The sequence below is a fragment of the Malaclemys terrapin genome, chromosome 8, assembly GCF_027887155.1.
Source record: "Malaclemys terrapin pileata isolate rMalTer1 chromosome 8, rMalTer1.hap1, whole genome shotgun sequence".
Taxonomy (NCBI): Eukaryota; Metazoa; Chordata; order Testudines; family Emydidae; genus Malaclemys; species Malaclemys terrapin.
Genome location: NC_071512.1, coordinates 59,295,402 through 59,319,895, shown reverse-complemented (window position 1 = coordinate 59,319,895; position 24,494 = coordinate 59,295,402). Strand labels below are relative to the sequence as shown.

At 43.7% G+C, this 24,494-nt stretch overlaps 1 pseudogene; it reads right to left on the bottom strand.

Moving 5' to 3' along the window:
* LOC128842456 (iron-sulfur cluster assembly enzyme ISCU-like) overlaps positions 1-24,494 on the bottom strand; it is a 170,096-nt pseudogene that overhangs the window by 444 nt on the left and 145,158 nt on the right.

Below are 24,494 nucleotides of genomic sequence, written 5' to 3'. Positions count from 1 at the left end.
GTGCCAACCCACTCCAGTGCTCAGCGCCACCGTCTTGTTTCGGAGGAGCCAGTGTGCTGTTTTGCAGCCTCATCCTTCACCCGCCTCTCCTTCACCCGGTCTCCAGCGTACCCCCTACACCAGGACTTTGAGGGGGGTCCTTAGGAGGCAGCTTTATGGCTATCTTCTACAGTGACTGCCAGGGAGATCTTCCTACACCTGGATACAGGGCTTTCAGGACCCCTTTACATTGCTCTGACCCTTTTCCTTGGCATATGGGGACAGGATCAGAGTCTTACCCAGTCTCCCTGTCCTATAGATCTTAGGGTAATGAGTTTACAGGTGGCGAAAGTTTACAGGCCTAAGAGACACAAAGAGTCTTCAGATAAACTTTCAAACTTGTGCGTCCTTATCCAAACCTGAACTCCTTTTGAGGTTAAGTCATGATTATTCACCATGGACCTATCCAAAGCCTACTAAAGTCAATGTAAAGACTTCCTCTGACTTCAATGGGCTTTGTATCAGGCCCTGTACAATTAAATCCAACATGACATCAATTACACGCATAGCCATGGAGAGCAAACCTTTCTGTCTTCATTTGTCTTTCCCTAATGTTATCTGTTCCATATTGCAATACTTCAGGTCATTGATCCCCATTCTGCAGGCTTCAATGGAATGTGTGATATAGCATCTCACAGTGAATTGATTCCCCTTGATTTAAAAAAAAAAAAAAAAAAGTTAACACTTTTTAAATGTCTGGTAGTTTTACCTTTATTACTTGTTTGGTTCAAACCCTGGTACAAGCACCTTGAAGTGATATTTTTTGTGTTAGCTGGCCTACACAGTAAGTTATTTGTATGTTCAGGATACAAAAATCAAAAGAAAAAAATGAAGTCCTTTCACTGTAGCTATTTAAAACACCCCCAAGCAAAGAGTTAAATAATGATCTGACCATATATGATGGATGTTACATTAGTGGAGAAATCTGAGTTTCAGCTATAGTCCTACTCTCTATCATTTTTTAAAAACTCCCTGTGGCAATCTCTTTGAAAGTGGTTGGCAAGTTTTTGTTCTTTATAGATCTCATATAAGCACAGAATTAGACAACTATGAGCCTATGTCTGCCACTCTTACCCTGAGTTGGTATGAGTACAACATGAGTACACTTTCCCACCTCCAACCCCCCATGAAAAATGTCTGCTTTCTACAGAGGATTTTACCTTCTCACCAACAAACATCAAACTCAGAAAATGAAAAGTTTAACCAGAAATTGAAAACAATTTCACTCAAATTTTTCAATCAAAAGTTAAGGAAAAAAATATTCTGAATAGCTCTAAAACATTAATGATTATGAAGTGCTCAGATGTAATGGTGGAGACAGAGGAGGGTTCATAGAAGTACTTAGATAGGGGTGTGTGTGTGTGTGTGTGTGTGTGTGTGTGTGTACACACACCTATGATAAAGTACATGCACCCTGTTCTACTTTTGCTTGGGCAGTGGCTGCATTTGGTTATGTTCCTCTCCTATATCAGTGGTAGAGCAGATTTAGGGCTCTGGAATCAAGAAAGCCAACTTCCGGCATGTTTTCAAACAGGCTTTCTGGTATGCACCTCTGGGTATAACCAGTCAGAATTTGACCCATTGGGTATAATACTGTAGTTCTCTGTACCTTTATATTTGGTAATGGGTTTCACACTTCAGATGTATCCGAAACAAAGTGGAAAGGCTGGTTTCTTTCTATTATATTCCTTTCCCCTCCCCCCCCCCCCATAGCTGTTTGGGTTACCTGGGAAACAGCTGCAAAATGAAATTGAATTGGCTGTCAGATTGACAGCAGTAGGTAGAATTTTTAAGACACAAGATGCACAAAAAGGGAATACATGTCAATGAAATTGTTGTAATATTTTATTTGAAATATGAAACAAACGGTACTCAATCTTAGGTAGGCTATACTTTTGAAAAGTTTCCAGCAAATTGATCCTGTTGTAGTAGCATGTTAATTTTTGTTGAATTGGGGAAACAGTTCCAATTGCTTTAGAGTTGTTGTTTTTTTAAAAGAAGAGATTTAGGTTGAGCATATTGTGTAAATACATTTTTACCATTGTCAAAAATAAACTTCAGTACATAAAAGCTGTTGCTGTTTTATCATCTCCTGCAGTGTATGTATTTGTTTATATATAAATGCATTTGGCTTGCATTTGTAAAGTAACTGAAAGAAAGAAAGAAAGAAAGAAAGCTTCCAGTTACTTAACAAAAAGGGTAAAAGTGCCAAGATACCATTAGCATTTTTCTAAAAGAATCTATATTCCTACAATAGAAGCTAACAGCAAAGATGCACAGACTAAAGAAATAACAACACACTCCTGAAGCCCAGTGGTAAAAATGAGATGTCTGAGTAGAACTTTTTATTAAAGGAATAAAAAAATAAAACTTGAAGAAAATACTCAAAACAACTTGGGGAAAATGTTTTAAACTCCACTGATTCTGGGTTTTTGTTTTTGTATTTCTTTTTGTTCACCTGAAAGTATCTTTTGTGACCTTTCTAAGGTAAAATTGAGTACCCAAGTCTCATTGAAATTCTAGGGGATTCTCTGGTTATGATATGCAATATGAGTCAAAGAATTTCTTCAATGATCTTGTTTTCTATACAGTTAATGATAGTTAATATTTAGTTTCTCCCAAAGAAGACATTACTCAAGCATTCTGGTGTCATCTTGACAATACCAAATACGTATATACAGAACACATTTCCAAAAGCTGGCTGTAAAGTAATTGACAGAAATTACTATGCCCTCTGGAAATATTCAGAATGACAGGTGATGATCATTTCCCCATACATGTTTAAAACATGAACAATGCAATGAAAGCTATTAATATGAACTTACCACTACTAATACAGGAGATAGAATGTGAGTTCAGAATGTTTATCTGATTTATATTCTTTATAGTAATACTCTGGTTTCTCTTCAAATCATATAATTTTTTCCCTGGGATTTGCAATCATCCATGCAGGGGCGGGGGGAATCATCTTATTCAAGATGAGCCACACAGTGTGGTTTGACTCTCTTGTTTTGATGTATTACTTCTATTGATCCTTCCTGATGTAGAGAAGGGCAGAGCTGGGGGTTGACTATTTCAGAACAGTCTACCAAGAAAGCAGTTGTTTTTATGCTCATCAAGAGTAGAGTGGGGTGGGAGAAAGCACATTTTAGCCTCAGAGAATCCAAAGCAGTAACTCCCCTTCTGCATAAAGTAGCTATTTTTCCAAGCTTTCAAACGGGTGTGCTTTCATTTATTTAATATGAAGGAATCTTAATATAGACCTTGTGACTGAAGCCAGTGAATCAAAAAACAGAATCAAAAATACCATCAACCAATCTCACCCTCACCACATTTTTATACAACAAAAAGCAGAATAAGTTGGAGCTTGAAAATTCACCATTATATCCTCTCTCCCATCTGTTTCGTCCATGGTCTATGTTCATTACTAATGATAAGGCCAAGTTACAAAGTTTGAATCAGATCGAAAGTCTCCCAAAGTTCAGGAGTGTTTGATTTAGGGGCAGTGGTTCAAGCCATGATGCAGAACAGTTAACTGAGAAGTTTGGATCCTGATATGAACTTCCTCAATATGTGGTGGCATTGAGATTCAGGGGGTTGGTTCATGTCCATCACTAGCTGTTACATGTCATAGCTGAAGAGCTAAAAGGACTTTACTAGGTGATTGTATCAGAAAGTGATGGCCATGACAGAAATTGTCAGTTTCTGACTATTTATTCAATCACATTCTCATTCCCTCACTGCAACAGTCGCCTGTCTGCTTTATTTACGGAATTCATACACCTAATATTTATAGTAAAAGACGGTTACTCACCTTTGCAACTGTTGTTCTTCAAGATGTGTTGCTCATATCCATCCCAATTAGGTGTGCGCGCGCCGCGTGCACGATCGTCGGAAGATTTTTACCCTAGCAACTCTCGGTGGGTTGGCTGAGGCGCCCCCTGGAGTGGTGCCCTTATGGGGCTGGATATATGCCCCTGCCGACCCAGCGCCCCCTCAGTTCCTTCTTGCCGGCTACTCCGACAGTGGGGAAGGAGGGTGGGTTTGGAATGCGCAACACATCTCGAAGAACAACAGTTACAAAGGTGAGTAACCATCTTTTCTTCTTCGAGTGCTTGCTCATATTGATTCCAATTAGGTGACTCACAAGCCTTACCTAGGCAGTGGGGTCGGAGTTAGATGTCGCAAAGTGAAGGACCGCTGAACCAAATGCCGCATCATCCCTGGACTGCTGCACTATGGCATAGTGGGAAGCGAAGGTATGCACAGATGACCAAGTTGCTGTCCTGCAGATCTCCTATATAGGCACATGAGCCAGAAAGGCGGAGGATGAAGCTTGAGCCCGAGTGGAATGGGCAGTGAGTCGTGTAGCTGGGACACCAGCCAAGTCATAACATGCACGGATGCATGAGGTAATCCAAGACGAGATTCGCTGCGAAGAGACCAGGAGGCCTTTCATCCAGTCTGCCACCACTACGAACAGTTGGGACGTCTTTCTGAACGGCTTCGTTCGTTCAATGTAAAAGGCAAGAGCCCTGCGGACGTCTAGGGAATGTAGCTATTGTTCCCGTCGCAAAGCGTGTGACTTCGGGAAGAAGACCAGGAGGAAGATGTCTTGGTTGACATGAAAGGCAGACACCACCTTAGGGAGGAAGGCGGGGTGTAGTCGCAGCTGTACCTTGTCCTTATGGAACACTGTATACGGTGGGTCCAACGTGAGGGCCCAAAGTTTCGAGTCTCGCCGATGTGATAGCGATGAGGAAAGTGGTTTTCCAGGACAGGTACAGAAGTGAGCAGGTGGCCATCGGTTCGAAAAGGGCACCCATGAGTCTAAATAGGACTAGGTTGAGGTCAAACATAGGGGCCAGATGACGAATTTGCGGGTACAGGCATTCCAAACTCTTGAGGAACCTGCTGACCATGGGACTGGAGAAGACCGAGCGCCCGTTCTCACCCAGGTGGAAGGCTGAAATCGCTGCTAGGTGTACTCTGATAGATAAGACAGCTAGGCCTTGCTGTTTCAGGGACCACAGATAGTCTAGGATGGCACCTCCAGAGGGATAGTATTACTCAGAGCACACCAGCTGGAGAAGCACTTCCATTTGGCCAGGTATGTGGACCTAGTGGAGGGCTTTCTGCTCCCCAAGAGCACTTGCTGCACGGAACTGGAGCAACGCCACTCAGATTGAGTCAGCTATGCAGCATCCACGCTGTGAGGTGGAGGGACTGCAGGTCCGAATGACATAACCTGCCATGTTCCTGAGTGATCAGGTCTGGCCACAATGGTAGAGGAATTGGTTCGGTCACCGACAGATCGAGGAGTGTGATGTCTGGGCCACGCTGGAGCGATCAAGATTAAGCGGGCCTTGTCTCTGCGTAACTTCAGAAGGACCTTGTGGACCAACGGAAATGGAGGGAAGGCATAGAGCAGGTGGTCTTCCCACGGTATCAGGAAGGCGTCCGACAGGGAGTCCGGGGAGCAACCCTGGAGAGAACAGAACATCTGGCACTTCCAATTCTCGCGAGAGGCGAAAAGGTCTATGTGAGGAAATCCCCACCTCTGGAAAACAGAATGGATAATGTCCGGACGTATCGACCACTCGTGAGCCAGGCAGGACCTGCTGAGGCAATCTGCCAAGGTGTTCTGGACTCCTGGGAGAAACGACACCACCAGGTCGATATGCAAAATTCCCAAAGATGTAAGGCTTCCTGACAGAGAAGGGTCGACTGCACTCCGCCTTGCTTGTTGATGTAAAACATAGCCGTTGCATTGTCTGTGAAGATCATGACACAACAGCCCTGCAGATGTTCGCGAAATACCTGACATGCCAGTCGAACTGCTCTCAGCTCTCTGATGTTGATGTGCAGGGTTATTTCTTGCACGGACCAAAGACCTTGAGTGCGAAGATCCGCAAGGTGAGCACCCCAGCCGAGAGATGATGCATCCGTGGTGAGGACTAGAGAGGGCTGTGGGGCATGAAATGGCATTCCCCCGCAAACAAGGCTGGGGGTTAGCCACCAACCCAGAGAGGATAAGATCTCCGTCGGTATCGTGAGAGCTGTGTCGAAACTGTCTCGGCCTGGACGGTACACTGACGAGAGTCAGGGCGGAGGCATAGTCTGGCATGTCTGGTCATGAACGTGCACCAGGGCATGTGGCCCAAACGACCGAGGCACGTGAGTGCTGTCGAGGTCGGGAAGCTTTAGAGGCCTTGGATAATGGTCATCATGGACTGGAAGCGGGTCTGCGGTAGGCACGCCCTGGCAAGATTCAAGTCCAGGACTGCTCCAATGAAGTCTATTCTTTGGGTTGGCTCCAAAGTGGACTTTTCGGCGTTGAGCAGCAGGCCTAGTTGCCTGAAGCAGTTCATGATGAACCAAACAGGAGACCTGTAGCTTGGACCGACCCCGAATGAGCCAGTCGTCGAGGTACGGAAACACTTGGATTTGATGTTTGCGGAGCCAGGCCGCTACGACAGCCATGCATTTTGTGAAGACCCTTGGTGCTGTGGACAGGCCGAAGGGGAGGATCATAAATTGGAAGTGCTGCTGTCCGACCACAAAGCGAAGGAACTGCCTGTGAGGTGGGTAAATCGCTATGTGGAAGTACGCGTCCTTCATGTCGAGGGCAGCGTACCAGTCTCCAGGATCCAGGGAAGGAATAATGGGTCCCAGGGTAACCATGTGGAACTTCAACTTTACCATGAATTTGTTGAGTCCGTGCAGGTCTAGGATGGGCCGGAGTCCCCCCTTTGCCTTGGGAATTAGGAAGTAGCGGGAGTAAAAACCTCTGCCCTCAAGTCCCTTGGTATCGCTTCCACCACTCCGATAGACAGGAGTGCTTGTACCTCCTGAAAGAGGAGTTGCTCGTGAGAAGGGTCCCTGAAGAGAGACGAGGAGGGTGGGTGGGAAGGGGGGGGGTGAAATAAACTGGAGATGCTATCCAGTTTCCACCGTGCGTAGGACCCAGCAGTCCGACGTTATGCAGGACCACGCAGGGAGGAAAGAGGAGAGGCGGTTGGAGAAAGGTAGGGGAGGAGACTGGTGCTCCGTCCTCGAGCGCAGCTTCAAAAGTTTTGTCTGGGCCCCACTGATGGTCTAGGGGGCCCATGATTCTGGCCTGCTTGCAGACCAGATTGTTGCCGCCTATTGCCACGACCACGCCTTCTTGAGAAGTCCTGTCGTGGTCGAGGGTTAGGGTAAGTGCACTGTGGCTGGGGTCAGAAGGGCCTGCATTATGTTACCGGGTATGCATGCCCAAAGAGTGCATGGTGGCCCGGCTATCCTTCAGACTTTGCACTCTGGGATCAGTTTTATCTGAAAAGAGCCCTTGGCCCTCAAAAGGTATGTCCTGAATAGTCTGCTGCAGTTCTGGTGGAAGGCCAGACATTTGCAGCCAGGAGATGTGTTGCATAGCTACTTCTGAGGCTAGAGTTCTAACTGCCAAGTCAGCTGTGTCTAAGGACACCTGCAGGTGTCCTCCTTGCCACCTTCTTGCCCTCTTCAAGCAAGGCCCCAAACTCATCCCTGGACTCCTGGGGAACCAACTCCTTGAATTTCCCCATCGAGTTCCAGGTGTTATAGTTATAACGACTCAGGAGAGCCTGCTGATTAGCTACCCTGAGCTATAGGCCACCAGTTGAGTAGACTTTACGCCCGAACAGATCCAGGCACCTAGCGTCCTTGGACTTGGGGCCGGGGGCTTGTTGGCCATGCCTCTCCGTCTCATTTACAGACTGTACAACGAGGGAGCAAGGTTGGGGGTGCACATACAAGTACTCATAATCTTTAGAGGGCACCATGTATTTCCTTTCCACCCCTCTGGATTTTGGAGGGATGGATGCTGGGGACTGCCAGATAGTGTTGGCATTAGACTGAATGGTCTTGATGAAGGGCAAAGCTACCCACGTGCGGGCATCAGCCGACAAGATGTCCACCACCAGGTCCTCAACTTCCGCTACCTCCTCCACCTGTAGATTCATATTCTGTGCCACCCTACGAAGTAGGTCCTGGTGAGCATGATGATCTATAGGTGGAGGGCCGGAGTAGGACGTGCCTGCCACTGCCTCGTCAGGCAAGGATGAGGAGGACAATCCCTGGACTAGTGGGTCCTGGGGAAGGTCAGGTTGAGGAGGGTCCAGTTGCCTAGGTCTACATCCTTAGGGGCATCAGCCTGTTGAGGCGGTAGGGTGGTTGTCTCAGAGGGTATTGGGGGAGAACAGCTAACAGTTGCCTCAGGCACCCGAGGCTCCGAATGAGCCAAGCGAGAAGCTCCTGAGGGGCAACCTTGGGCTTGGTGGTATGCCCAGGGGGTCCAGAAGGGCCATTGTGGGGGACTCTGGTCGGGATCCTGGCCTTCATCCGGTCCCTGGCTAGCGACATCCGCATCCTGGCCATGGACCTCATAGGCACTCGCCGCTTGGGATGACGCCGAATTCTGACGAGAAGTCCAAGGCTGTGCTGAATGCACTTGTTGCGTTGAAGCGTTGCGGTCTACTGGTCCGTGCCTGGGAACTGGGGACCAGTGCTGGTGTCCCGAGCGGTACCACAATATCGGGAGCAGGACCAACAGTCATAATGGTGCTGGGAGGTTGATCTATATCTAAACGAGGACCGATGGTGGAGGCGGTGCCGTGACCGGCTGCACGACGAGCGGTGCCGGGATTGGTGCCGGGAGGTGGATCAGTACTGATCGTACCGGGAAGGAGACCTTCGGGAGGTGGAATGGTGCCGCGAGTACGACCGGCGCCGAGATGGAGATCGGTGACGGGACTGAGAGTGGCGCCTCGACCAGGACCACCTGCAGGACCGAGACCGTGACCGAGACCGGGATCAAGAGCGGTGCCAAGTTGTTTCACCCTGCGATGGAGGTCGCATGAAGGTGGGCTTCCCTATGGATGGGACAGTCCGCACCGGCGGTGCCGGAGGGTGAGATGGTCCAGGCTCAGTCAGAGCTATCAAGTCACGAGCAGTGGAGAAGGTATCCGGAGTGGACAGTAGGCCCAGCTCAACCATGGTGTGCACCGGGGAGCTTATCTGCACTGGACTCAACAGCGCTTGGGGCACTCGAATCAACGGTGCCAGAGTTGGCACCTTCATATGGTCCGGCATGGGCCATTGCTCCACTGAGGCCACAGGCGGTGCTTGCAACTGCGAAGGAGCAGCAGGTGGTTTGTGCTGCTTCTTGGGCCGTGGGGACAGTGAGCAGTGCCGTGTCTGTATCGGTGCTGGAGACGTCCGGTGCCGACGTCTTGCTGATGCTGGGTTGCTCTGGTGCCGGAGGCATGCTTCGGACCGACAGTGCCTGGTCTGCGCGCGGTGCTGAGGGCACTGGACTAAGTGCCGCCACCATCAGGAGCTGTTTTAGATGGAAGTCCCCATCCTTTTTTGTCCGAGGCTTGAAAGCCTTGCAAATGCGGCACTTATCAGGCTGATGAGATTCCCCCAGGCACTTCAAACAGGAGTCGTGGGGATCTCCAATAGGCATCGGCTTGAGACTGGCCGAGCAAGGTTTGAAACCCGGAGACTTGGGCATGAGCCCTGGTATCGGGGGAAGGAACAGGGATAAGCCCCGTTTCCTCAACTTATATACACTATATCTCCAAAAATCAATAAGAACTACTCTAAACTTACTAAACTGATAAACTACACTAAAGAACTATCTATAATACAACGAGTACGCCAAGGATGTGGAGGTCAGCTATACCGCTCCCACAGTTCCAACGACTGTCACGGGCGGTAAGAAGGAACTGAGGGGGCGCTGGGTTGGCAGGGGCATATATCCGGCGCCATAAGGGCGCCACTCCAGGGGGCGCCTCAGCCGACCCACCAACAGTTGCTAGGGTAAAAATCTTCTGACGATCCTGCACGCAGCGCGCGCACACCTAATTGGAATCGATACGAGCAAGCACTCGAAGAAGAATAGCAATTTTCAATAGCATCTAATCTTTATTTACACAGACCACATTGTACAATCTTAGAATGCCAGGTCCTGTAGGGTTGTTAACAAATTATATCATTTTGTAAAGAGGAACAACAGAATAAACCGAAGTCTTAACTACAGAAGTATCCTCTTCCTTAGAGATTGATTCCTCATGCTTGGATCCTTATCTGTGTTCTACTACCTATGTGTAAATGTACAGCTCATGGGCCCAACATTCTTGGCAATGGTTCTGATGCCAGTGGCAGATTATATAGTTTGAAATTATTTTAAGCAATGTTCACTAAGCAATGTTCATACCTGCACACTATCAAGCAATTGCAAAAAGCTCTTTATCAAAGGCCGGTGAGCAATCTATTCCACACTGATTGTGAAACTATGCCATTAGTATCTCAGCTTTTCTCCAGTGAACAGAAAAGGTCTGTACAAGAAAGAATTCAAAGGATATACCCTTCACAGTTAGACTATGAAATGGTGAGTATCTGAAAGAGTTCTGTGTAAATCACCCACACTACAAGAGGAGTATCTATGGGACCATGGGTTCATATCCCATTCTACTACCAGAATATGCAAGCATGGAAATAATACAGTCTTACCTTCTGATTAACACCAAGATTTTCTTATCAGATGAAGAGCTTACATACAGGAGTCAGTCATCCAGCAAGCACAGGAGCTGAATTTTTTGGGGGGGAGAAGGGGGTTTGAAAAGCAAAAGACAGGTTGCCTGATACACCACTCCCTTATTCCAATATAGCTCCAGTGACTTCAGTGAGCTACATCACTGTAAAACCTTTGTAACAGAGTAAAGGATCAGGTCCAGGGTCTAAAATGCTATGAGTTTCTTTCTCTCTCTTTTATGTTACTGGCAAGATATCACTGGACTGTTCTCTCTCCTAAATGTTAGTACCTGTAGCATCCACTCCTAGTAAATCTTCCATTGCTAGAAATGCTTCCCCCTCCCCCGCTTTAAAATTATCATCCTTCATGTGTACTATCAGCCAGGTGAATTCTCAAAAGATCTCAGCATCCATTTCAGCACCAAAATAAGTGACCAGATTTTCAATAGATTTAAGGATATTGGATGCTGAACTCCTTTGAAAAATCTGGCTGTTAAGTGTCACAATGGGAGCTGCTGAATGCGGAGTTATTTGGGGAAAAAAATGGTCCTTATTAAAGTTTACTAAATAAAAGGTGAATTCTTTTGAAATTTTGGCCCCAGTTGTAGATGCTAAGCATTTGAAAACCTGGCCTTTTGAAACCAAATTGTCACATATATAATTTACATCTAAAATCCCCAGTCCAACAGCTAATATATCATACTTATCTATAAAAGATACGGAAAAATCCAAGGTGTTCCTAACTATCATGCAAGTGAAATAGGTCATATCATTAGTGGATTTCCAAACTGTTTAGGCAGTTTACTTTTTGTCATTAGGGTGTTAACTATGAACCAGAAATCATGCTTTGTAATTGCCTGTAGAGCTCAAGTTATCTATGGATGGGAAAGATTTAACTGATTCAGAAGCAATCTATAAAATAGGAGATATGAAGTATACAAATAGATCATTGGTTTCAGAGTAGCAGCCGTATTAGTCTGTATCCGCCAAAAGAACAGGAGTACTTGTGGCACCTTAGAGACTAACACATTTATTTGAGCATAAGCTTTCGTGGGCTACAGCCTACTTCATTGGATGCATAGAATGGAACATATAGTAAGGAGATTATATATATATATATATATATATATACATACACACACACACACACACACACACACACACACAGAGAGAGAGAGAGAGAGAACATGCGAAGGTGGGAGTTGTTCTACCAACTCTACGAGGCTAATTAAGATGAGCAATTACCAACAGGAGAAAAAAAAACAAAAAAAACTTTCGTAGTGATAATCAAGATGACCCATTTCAGACAGTTTGACAAGAAGGTATGAGGATACTTAACATGGGGAAATAGATTCAATGTGTGTAATAGCTCAGCCATTCCCAGTCTCTATTCAAGCCTAAATTGATGGTATCTAGTTTGCATATTAATTCAAGTTTTTTTCCCTCCTGCTGATAATTGCTCATCTTAATTAATTAGCCTCTTAGAGTTGGTAGGGCAACTCCCACCTTTTCATGTTCTCTGTATGTGTATATATATCTCCTCACTATATGTTACATTCTATGCATCCGATGAAGTAGGCTATAGCCCACAAAAGCTTATGCTCAAATACATTGGTTAGTCTCTAAGGTGCCATAAGTACTCCTGTTTTTTATATAGATCATTGCTGTCTAGGGAATCGTGAAGTAAAGTGCTGCCAATAGAAAACTTTACAGGGTTGGAGGGAAGTTTTTCTTTCTTTCTGAATTAACTGATGTAGGTCCCTTTGAATTACAGGTTCTCATAGCTAGCAGGAATTCCAGCTTGGAAAGGTTGTTCATATCTTGAGGATGCATTGCTAAATGGAGGTTTCTTTGTAAAAGGATTGCTATGGGGGAGGGAGGAAGGCATGTATAGAACTCTTTTGCAACAGGGCCCTAGCACTACTTCCTCACCAGTGGAAACAGGAGGTATGATCATCCCCTGACTGACTGCTCTTGTGAGATCTCATTGCTAAGTTTGTAAGCTCCTGGCATTCAGATAGGCATCCAAACTTTTGAGGACATCTCCAGGCGTGGCAAGTGTTATGCAAATCACATGACACATGCATCTGTTTCCTTTAGCCCTGATATTACACATCCCCACCAGAATCTTGCAGGCATCAGGGATACAGTGAAGTGATGGGCTTTCCCCTGTAAATTGTCCACTAGACAGCCAGGAAGCCAACTGCCTCTCCTCTCCGCAATGGAGCCATTGTGGGGAAGAAGAGAGAGAGAGAGCGCAGTATAGAAATTTTGGGAGTGAGGCAGGGGACTCTATGGAAGAAAACCTCTAAACTTGGGAGAAAAATTTTGGGTACAGCCAGGTGTAAAGATGAGATGGATGAAAGACAACACTAAGGCTAGGTCTATACTACCCGCCTGAATCGGCGGGTAGAAATCGACCTCTCGGGGATCGACAATCGATCCCCGAATCGGCGCTCTTACTCCACCAGCGGAGGTGGTAGTAAGCGCCGCCGACAGAAAGCGGCAGAAGTCGATTTTGCCGCCGTCCTCACAACGGGGTAAGTCGGCTGCGATACGCCGAATTCAGCTACGCTATTCACGTAGCTGAATTTGCGTATCTTAAATCGACTCCCCCCCCTGTAGTGTAGATGTACCCTAAGACAAGTTGAAGAGGGAATACAGTCAGGGAGGAAGATTTTTGGCCAATTCTGGGAGGGCCAATACAGAGGAAGAGCTGAAGGGTCCCTATGTACATCAGAGTTAGGCACAAGAAAGTGTTTGTGTGTGAAAGAGGATTCCTGTGAAAGGAAATAGACCAGCTGGGGATTGCTGGAGGGCATGCCCTCAGATGACCACTTGATCACTCACATCCATGAAGAGTTTCACAATGGGAAGTACACTGTTCTTTGCAATTCTGTGCATCTAAGCCTGTGAGTTTTCCCTACTAAGCTTGAGGTGGGAAAATTAACAGCTCCTGTGTTAAATTATCAGGAAACTGTGAGCAACATATGTGCAACAAGGGCCCTGTGCTTTGGGGTTCATTTTACCTCACTGGTCCAACAAAATTCACGTTTGTTGATTTTTAAGCACGCTGCAAGGTCTGTCTATTCAGAGGCTTTTGCTTGGGGTGGGGTTTGGGATTCTTTTCTGGGATAAAGATTTAGAGCCCTTTCATTGATTGAGTCAGTTCTCTTTTATTTAATTAATCTATTCATAGCCTTAATACACACTTTTAGCATTTCATCAGCACATTTTATAAGTAAATCATTTACTTATTATATACTATGTTTCCTGCAAGAAAATCTTAAACTAAAGTCCTGAATATTCTCCAATTCAGCAAAGGTTGAAGCAAATACTGGAATTAAAAAAGCAGCCAAATCCTCAGCTAGAGGAAATGAATTACTTCAAAGCTAATCAGACAATAGAAGGCTGGGATTTATTTGAGAGATTGAGATTACAATAATTGATTGTACTAAAAATCAAGCCCCTTAAGTAAAGTTCACAAAAGGTTTTTCTTTAGTTTAAACTTTATAATGTTATCATTATATTGCAAACACTTGGTTTTATATATTCTGATCATTATAGAAATTCAAATTCTAAATATCTGCAGTGCCCTGAGCACTGACTTTGCATAACAAGAAAATAATAATAAAACAATTATACATATGCTGGAGTTCTTGCTCAGTTCACATTAGTCCATTTTATACATACCTCAGATTATCATATGTTTTGCAGGATCATCATATGTCAGATTATTAAACTGCAGATAATGCACTCATAGTTCAACCTCCTTTTAAAAACATTTAAATCTATTTGAAAATAGCAGACACACATCTAAAAATTCTGACATGTCTCCATGCCTCAAACTCTTCTAGAAAAGATACTGGAATTCTTGGGAATTTAGTACAATAGTATCAAAGACCTGGTCTCAGTTCCCAGCTTTTCCATAGAGTTCCTTCTACTTACACCTTTAAAAACCAATTTCCTCTGTGATCATGGGCAAGTTACTTGGGCCAGATTTTTCAATGGTTATCACTTGAGACCCCCACCCCCTTGGGTCTGATTTAAAGAACTCTAGATCACCTATTTGGTGATACGTGATTAGTGTGGAAAATGCATATTGTGCGGTAAGACCTGATTCTGCCATCTTGGCTTTCAGAAGTACTGAGCATCTACTATTTCCCTTGATTCCAATTAGAATCAAGGGAAATAGTAGGTGCTCAGTACTTCTGAAAGCCAAGATGGCAGAATCAGGTCTTACAGCACAATATGCATTTTCCACACTAATCACGTATCACCAAGTAAGCACACACCGTACACTGATAATGGTGGTATACATGCTTAGATATTGTATAGAGGTATGACATCCAGGAGTGCTAGTAAGAAACTGGTATTTTCTGACCCCAGTCACACAAAATGGTTCAAGTTTACAAAAGAGTACATCTTCTATTATATGTTTGCAGGCCTTTTTGCTCACTTATAATATAAAAATAAAAATAAATCCCAAAATTAAAAATCAAAACATTTCATTCTGAAACTATCAAAATGCAATGCTTTAGCATTGTCAGAACATTTTCCTAATTTTCTTCTGAACAAAATTCCAGTGAAAATCAACCCAATCTTAAGTGTTTTAATTTAGATAGAAATTCATATTCCAACAGAAAACAGTTCCATAGAAATTTCTTCACCGAGCTCTAAATCCAATTTCCCAATACAGACCCAAATCCTGTTTTTTATTGATAAAATAGTTGAGTATATTATTTTAATAAATTAGTGCCTAATATTTAACGATATTTTAATTGCACTTTAGAAAATCCTTTTCAGTGAATAAGCCATTTTTAAAGAAGTTTTTTTTAACTTAAATGTTACGAGTGGAAGGGCAAGGATTAAAGCTTTTAAGAACAGTCCTAATTAATGCATTAGGATTTGTGAACAATTTCTAGGTTTAAGGGGAAATACACATTGCAATAGAGAAATCAATACAGCATTTAAAATAAATTTCCTATTGCTGAACTTCAATGAAAGCCTGATATTGATTCTGCATAATTTATATGAATTCTCTTATACATTAAAATATGAAACAAACAATGTACAGTAAAAAACCCAGAGAATAAGGATATTTGGTAGAACTTTTATGACCTAATTCCAGTAGTTGCACTGCAGCAGTTGAACTACTTGAGCATTTAAAGTTAAGCATATGCTGTATTGGATTCTACACCAGTGTGTTGATTTGAGGCCAGATCCAGGAACCTTTGATCGTGCAAATAGCCCCATGACTCCCTGTGAAATAAATGGGCTGCTCATGTGAGTACAGAATGTGTGTGTGTGTGTGTGTGTGCGCATGTGAGCGCATGCGCAAAATTGGGCCCCTGTATTTTAGGATGGAGACAAAATGGATAAAACTATTTAAAGGAAGACTCTAGGGGGATGAGATGTGTGACAGAATCCCCAGGGTGCAGACTGGGACTGTGGGACTGCTGTACCCCCTTAACTCTCTCCAGCCTGGGCTGTCTCTCACAATGCCTTGCTAGTGACCAGCAGCAAACCCCTCCAGGCGCTGTTATCACTCAGCACAACCACATGTGGAGCTCCACACCCAGATAGACTGCATGAATGCTCCCAGAGCCACTCAGGAATCACACAGGGAAAGGCACCAGACAAATCCCCCCAGCTACCAGCCTTGCACCTCATGAATATACAGTCTTACACTGCTCAAGATGAGCAATGCAGATTCATTAATTGGTTCACCACTTCATCAACTGAAAGTGGATATACACCAGCCTTTGCAAGACCTGAACAGATTTACCACACACTTCAAGCAATCTCACTGGTAAAGATAAACAGATAAACAATTTTATTGACTACAAATGATAGATTTTAAGTGATATTAAGCAATTGACTTTTTGCCTGAGTTAGTTACCAAAAAGAAAATATAAGCATGCAGTCTAAACTCTCAACCCTATTAAACTGGGCAATATCTAGAGTGAGCAGTTTTTCTCACCTCACTGGATATTGCAGTTCATAGTACATCAATTTCATCCTTGTAATCTGGGCCAGTTCCCTCAGTTGGAGTCTTCAGAGTGTCCTTGTTGCCTGAAGTGTAGGTGGGTGAAGGAGAAAAGCCCAGCATGTGGCCACTGGATCGGTTTTATATTCTCAGTCCTATGTGCCTGGGGAGCATAAGTCCAGGCATGTCTGGGGGCATTACTGAGTCTCCAGGCAAGGTCAAGCAATTCTCCTGGTGTGGCCTCATGCAGGTGAGTCACTGAATTGTAGCTCCCTTGCTGGACAATGGTTGTTGATGGGTTGTTTGACACCCCGCCTGGGTGTTGGTTACTTTCCTTGCTGCTGCCTCCGGGGAGCTAATATCTGGCTGATCCCCCAACTTACAGCATGTTTCAGTGACCATCATACAGCACAATTCTCATAACTTCATATGCATTAATGATATACATATATGTATAGAGAAATGACTTTTAGCAGAGCATAACCTTTTCCCTGGTACATCTAAAGCATGCCTTGTAAGGTAAGATCACAATTATATAAAAAAATGAGGAATATAGAGGTTACAAGACATTCCCCCAAGGTATAGTATGTCACAGGATGATTCAAGGAACTGGATGAAATGTTGATATCTCACCTCCATATAACCAAATCCAGTGCTGACTGTTTATTAGTCTCAGTCCAGTTCTAAAGATACTTCTGGCACAAACTTGCTTATATCTCAGTGTCTCTGAGCTTGACAGAAATCAGACAGATAAATACTACTTAACTGTGGATCTATATGTAGAGTATAGAACTATACGTCATGAGTGACATTCAGACTCCACTGAAATCAATAGGAGCTTTGCTACTGATATCAGTGGGACCAGGACTTCAATCCCAAGGCTGTTAGGTTCTATACTTGGCTCTCCATTCACTCACACACTGGCCTTGGACAAATCACTTAGGAACAGATTTTAAAAGGTGTTTAGGCATCCACTCAATGTGCAGCGGCAGTCAAAAAGAATGTTGGGAATCATTAAGAAAGGGATAGATAAGACAGAAAAGATCATATTGCTTATGTAAATCCATGGTACGCCAACATCTTGAATACTGCATGCAGATGTGGTCACCCCATCCCCCCAAAAATATAGGTTGGAACTGGAAAAGGCTCAGAAAATGGCAACAAAAATGATTAGGGGTATGGAACAGCTTCCGTATGAGGAGAGACTAATAAGACTGGGACTTTTCAGATTGGAAAAAGAGATGACTAAGGGGGAATATGATACAGGTCTATAAAATCATGACTGGTGTGGAGAAAGTAAATAAGGAAGTGTTATTTACTCATTCTCATCACACAAGAACTAGAGGTCACCAAATGAAATTAATAGGTAGCAGCTTTAAAACAAACAAAAGGAAGTATTTCTTCACACAGCGCACAGGGAACCCATGAAACTCCTCGCCAGAGGATATTGTGAAGGTCAAGACTATAAGAGATCTCAAAAAGGAACTAGATAAATTCATGGAGGATAGGTCCATGAATGGCTATTAACCAGGATGGGCAGGAATGGTGTCCCCAGCCTCTGTTTGCCAGAAGCTGGGAATGAGCAACATGGAATGGGTCACTTGACGATTACCCTTTGGGGCACCTGGCATTGGTCACTGTCAGAAGACAGGATACTAGGCTAGATAGGCTTTTGGTCTCACACAGTATGGCTGTTCTTATCTTCTTATGCTGCAGTCAGTGTTTCAATGTCTAACTGATAAGGAGCCTAAATTTAATTTCAAAGAAGATTTAGGCACTTGAGACAAAATCCCATTGGGATTTAGGCTTCTAAGTGCCCAGATAACTTCTGAAAATGAGGCTTAGTCTCCTAAATCAGTTAGGTGTTGCAACACTGAGCACATCAATGCCTTAATCTTTTTATTCCACACTTACACATCCATAGTGCATATAATAATGTTTACCATTAAGAAGTCAACATTTACCCAGTTTCCATACTTCTAGATTTATTATTTTAAACTGATGAACACCATACATTTCCCAGCAGAATGTTGTAAGTTCATTTAGTGTATTTAAAGTGCTTTGAGAGCCTTGGATGAAAAGCTGTATTGGGGTAAGTCTTGGCCAAGAAGGGGAAAATATATTTGTATATTTGGATTTAAATTGTAGAATTTGCACAATTCAAATATAGCTGATATTATAAACTTAATATTTGGCTTCCATATTGAAGTCTTCACTTGACAAAAGGAGAAACTCTAAGTTTGAAGAAAATCTGTTTAGTGTTCTAACGTTGGAATTTACATAGTTTGCACAGCCCTCTTTGAATATTCTCTCACTCTCACCCCTCCTCCAGAACATTTTACTCTATTGATCATGAACGGGTGTCACTTATTTATTGTAATATTCAGATTCAGAAAACAAATATGCCCAGAAGTTGAGAAACTCAAAGCCAGCTTCTGTGGAGTTACATCCATTTAGTGTGGGCTAAATATGCTGGTGCCCAGTCTACAATAATGTTAACTTACACATGTTGACTGTAAAGTGTAACCTTATGTAGTACTTTCTATTCCTGCTTTCCTTGTATAATATATCCTTAGCATATTCATTTGTGCTGTTAAATGTATGCAGAAAATTTACATAGTTTGATTTAATATTTCCATAGAAATCTTAGCTTTTTTAGGAATTTCCTGTATTTTTATGCTTAATTTTCCAACCTTAATTCTACACTGAATTTGGATTTTGAATTGAGTTATAATCACTTAATGCATTGATTTCTAATTATCATATATATCTTGGTAATAATGAGTTGTATGTTATTGGAATGACAATATTGACCATTTGTGGATTTTTCTTGGCTTTATTTTTCTTCCCATTGTAGAAGAATATTTGCAATACCTAGGCAATCATCTGTGAGCAGAGAGCAAAGCAGAAATCTTCCTTATGAATGTTCTCTCTTTCCTGAGTTTAAATCCTTTAACATTACTTTAACATAGTTTGTGTGTACGTTAATCATATCATTAATGTAATGACTGACAGATAGAAGTTAGTTTAATGGAGAGTTCATGGTTCTTAAATCAAGACAGGCCTTTGGGTTCTCATGATTAATAGACCAATACCCAAGCCACATATGCTCTAACTAAAAAGCAAGAAGGCTAATGAGTTCATGCATCCGTTAAAAGAATTTTAAAATATGTGATGGCTTCCATTACAACGATCGCACACTATGCTAGAATTAATATATGACAATGTGTTCATATTCAACATTCAAGAAAAAAAGCAGAGTCTAAGGAGGGATAGTCACAATTCAGTCTTTAGGGCATCCAAAAAGTTCAAGGAGATCTTAAAAAAAAAAAAAAAAAAAAAAAAGAGTGGGGGGAAGGGAAGGGACCAGAAGCTTAATTTGGATCCCTGCTCAGAATCTCAGACATGAAAGACTGTTTTTGGGTACTCAACAAAAAAATATGGTCCAGTATGGAAATGAGCAAAGTATAACTATTCTCATATGGAAAGCGGAAAAGCTATACCAGCCTAAAGCACATTTATACCAATATAACTGTGTCCATACATTATATTAGTTTAAAAAATTTCAGACCCCAGACCAAAATAAGATATGCCAGCCAGTACAAAACAACAACAACAACACCACACTACTTCAGCAACACTATTTATGTGGGTTAAGTTAGACACATTCGTCAGGTTTGTAGGATCAAAAGTTAAGGAGTGGAGTTAGGAACCTAACTAGCTTTATGAACCCCCTGTACAGTCTACAAATTCTAAGAATGGAGAGGAATTTTGGATGGCACAAGAATGTTTAATTAACAGTAACAAGATGAGATTGACAGAGCAAATGTTGGCTGAATATCAGGAAGATTTTCCTGATAATGAACCCCAGGAAAATTGTGAAAGTGCCATAATCTATCTTTATATATTAAATTATAAAATTGGCAATAGGAAAGGGAACAACTGATTAGCTGATACAGTTTCAGCTGAGAGTAGCTAGGGTTACCATATTTAAAAAATAAAAAAGAGGACACTCCACGGGGCCCTGGCCCCGCCCCTTTCCCACCCCAACTCCGCCCCTTCCCTGCGCAACTCTGCCCCTTCCCCAAAGTCACGCCCTAACTCCCCCTCCTCCCTCCCAGCCATGCGAAAAGGGCTGCCCCCTCCTACTGGCTTCACGGTTTGCCAGGCAGCCCCCAGACCCTGCGCCCCCGGCCGGTGCTTCCCCAGTGCAGCTGAAGCCCGGGAGAGGAAGTGCCCAGCCAGGGGCACAGAGTCTGGAGGCTGCCCGGCAAACCATGAAGCCAGTAGCGCTCAGGCTTCGGGCAGCCCCCATGCCTCCAGACCCTGTGCCCCCGGCCGGGCACTTCCCCTCCCGGGCTCCAGGGGCTGTGCTCCTCCCCTGACTCTTCGGCTCTGTTTAAGAGCCGAGCTGCCCGAGCGCTACCGGCTTTGGGCAGCCCCCATGCCTCTGGACCCTGCGCCCCCCGGAGCCTGGGAGGGGAAGTGCCCGGCCAGCGGCTCAGGGTCCGGATACATGGGGGGCTGCCCAAAGCCGGTAGTGCTCGGGCAGCTCAGCTCTTAAACAGAGCCGAAGAGTCAGGGGAGGAGCACAGCAGCCACGGGAGGGGAAGTGCCCGGCCGGTGGTATTTTTCTCGGACATGTTCGGCTTTTTGGCAATTCCCCCCGGATGGAGGTTTGATTACCAAAAAGCCGGACACGTCCGGGAAAAAACGGACGTATGGTAACCCTAAGAGTAGCTAACCACAAACCTTTTTCCATTACCTTGTTATGTTTTATTGTTTGCTTGTCTATTGAAATATAGTCCAATTCCAGATTTTACTAGGTTCATAATTATGTAATAAATGTCAATATTAGGACTCCATTGGCAGTTACAAAAAAATTCTAGCTGCCAGGAGATTAAATGAATAAGGGCAAAAGCGTAAAACAGAAATTACTTAAAATTCAACCCTGATTCAAGAAAGTATCTTTTTTCAGGAAAACATTTAGGTATTTGCTTAACTTTAAGCATATGCTTAACTCCCATAGAAGTTGAATATGACTTAAGCATGTCCTTAAAATTAAGGTCATGCATATGTGCTTTTCTGAATTAGGACATATTAAAGAGGGGGAGGAGAATATTATAATATCTATCAAATATTTAGGTATTTACTTAAAATCTTTACTTAAAATCAATATTTACTTAAAATCTTTTTTAAATAAATCAGGAGAATTATAATAGAAAGAAATTACTCCACATTAATTGGTAAGAAATAAACACTGCTTATTCCACACCACATTAGATTTATTCAAACAAATGTTTCATGTTGCAAAGAAAAAAAAAATCAAGTATCAAACCTCAATCTTTGCAACAAATTTTGAGAACAATTACTCTTTGTGCAAAACTAGCAAAGTGTATAAATTAATTTACTGCACCAATGCCTGTAATTAATGTTTTCTCACTCCTCTCAGATTATATATATAGTACATTACACCTGTAATTTTCCCAGCGGTCATTTGTAATACATTACTGCAGTGATACTAGAAATGCACATGTTCTTATATTTGCTTCCTCTAAAAGAAAAGATTGTTTGTGCAATCTCAGGACTTGTTTCCCTGGGGGGGGGGGAGGGGGAAGATATATTCTTCAAAGTCTGTATGGACTTGGTAAAGAATTAACCAAACAAATACAAAAATGAAAGGGAGTGAGGAGTGTATTAGAAGGACATTCGCTACCTTCCCCACATTGCCAGGTAGATCCTGAGAGCCGACAAACTCAAAAGATGACTAAGGCATGGAGAAGCACGTGGGAGGACCCTACAACCATGTGGAGCCTTCTTGTAATCATTAGTCTTAGCAGATGCATAGATGTCCCCTTGTGCAGTTCTCAGTGCAGGATGAAAGCCAAAAACTTTAACTGGGGGATAAAATATGTTACTGGTTTGGCTAATGCAGTTTTAAAAATTGATTGGAGCTGTTGTGTAGACTGGGTTCAGGCAGCCAAAAACAATCAGTTACAATACCATCTTAAGGTCTATTCCAGCCAGTTTTAAAACTCAATTGATTATTAAAAAAACAATTATAAGTTGGGAAATTTCCTTAGTGTAGACAGGCCTCGTGAGTCCTTATAATGGCTTTATACCTCATCACGATCCACACTACCTTCTTGATCTGAATGATCACTTCATTCTTTATACATGGGTATATACATGGGTGCTCTCTCTCATGCATGCACACAACCACACTTTCACACCCTGAAAAATAAAAAGGCGAAATAGCCTGGGAGGTCTCCCAGCTAAGAAAAACAAAAGACAAGAACAAGTGAAAGAAAAATCAGAGGCATAAGATAATAGGGAGATTGCAAACTCTTCAGCTCTCACCATCTTCTGTATTCTTGCAGAGCAGGAGCTGGCCCTGCAGTCAGGGAGCCAGATGGTGATGTTCTGCTGGCACACGATTTCTTGCTGGCAGGCTCCCTTCGGGTGCAAGGTAAGGCTGATGAAAATGGCCTGATAGTTGGCCACTCCCCAATGAGATCAGGCTTGGAGCTTCCAAAACACCAGTTTTCTTCCCTAAGGTGGCTTTTTAATCCAAAAACGAGGCTTCTCAGCCTTGTCCTTGATTCTTTTGGTTTGCAAACTTTTCTTACTATGTCTTGCAGTGTCTCCCTCCAAGGCCTTCATACAAATCAAATGTGAGGCCTACTTTGAAGTCATTCAATTTGGTTCAATCCGGTTTGAGTTAAATCACCCTTAGCTAGTACCAATTTTGAGAAAAGTCCCATTAAAATCAGCAGTTTTAAAGTACCAGTATTCAGTATTTTACATACCACAGAGACTATAAGATTGTGACCTTTTTCCACATACCCTTCCAAAAATAAAAATAATAAAGTAGACACTAGACCACTTTTGAGGAAGGTGACATTAGTCTGGGTGAGAAGTTTTTGCAATGACATCATTTTGCCAGTTTACGGAAAATTCCATAATAATAATCTATAAAAATATCTGATTGCTAGGGTTCTCTTTCAACAGCCAGTCACTCTGCATTCTTCCATCAGCAAGATTAAAAATAAGTTCAAATTTATCAATTTAATCACTTCAAGTTTCTTCTCTGCTTAGGGTGACCAGATATCCCGTTTTTAAAGGGACAGTCCTGTATTTAAGCTCTCCTGCAGGTATCCTGACTTTTTCTTTAAAATAGGCAAATTGTCCCATATTTTCTATCCCTTCCCCCCATACCCAATCAGTACTGGCAGGTCCTGCTGCTGGCTGGATCCCTGCTCACCAGCTGCCCACCCACCAGTGGTGGGGAGGCAGTCCAGTGGCCGATGATGGGGGTGGGTGTGACAGACAGGTGAAGGGGCAAAGATGCAGTGCGTGAGGATGGCTAATCCCCCTGCTGGTCTGTCAGTGCAGCCCCTGCAGCATGCTGGCTCTCGGCTAGCTGGGCTCTGCCCCTCGTCCCATTTACAGCCAGTGGTGGCTGCACACTGTGGTGGCTGGTGAGTGTGGGCAGGCGCCAGTCAGTGGCCAGTTATGTGTCGCCTCTGCTACCCACCCATCGGCCCTTTACGTGCTCTCGGGATAGGGGTTTAGCACCCTCTTCACACCCCTGCCCTGGGTCCTGCTCCCAGGAAGCGTGGGGCTGCTCCATCCCCAAGCCACCCTCCCCTGCTGAGAAACCTCTGGCCGGGTTCCTGGAAGCCTGTGCAATCAGGTTCCCTGGGCCCTGGTGCACAGTGCATCCTTAGGGCTAAACCCCTGTAGCTGGAGGCAGCTGGGTTATGTGGGTGGCCAGTAGGAGCCTGGAGGTGTTAGCTGCTTTTTGACACTGTGCAGGAAGGCAGGGACAAGCAGCCACACAGGGGATAGCGGGGTCTCAGGAAGCTCTGCAAAGTCATGGGCCAGGTCATCCCTTCTCCCCCCGCCC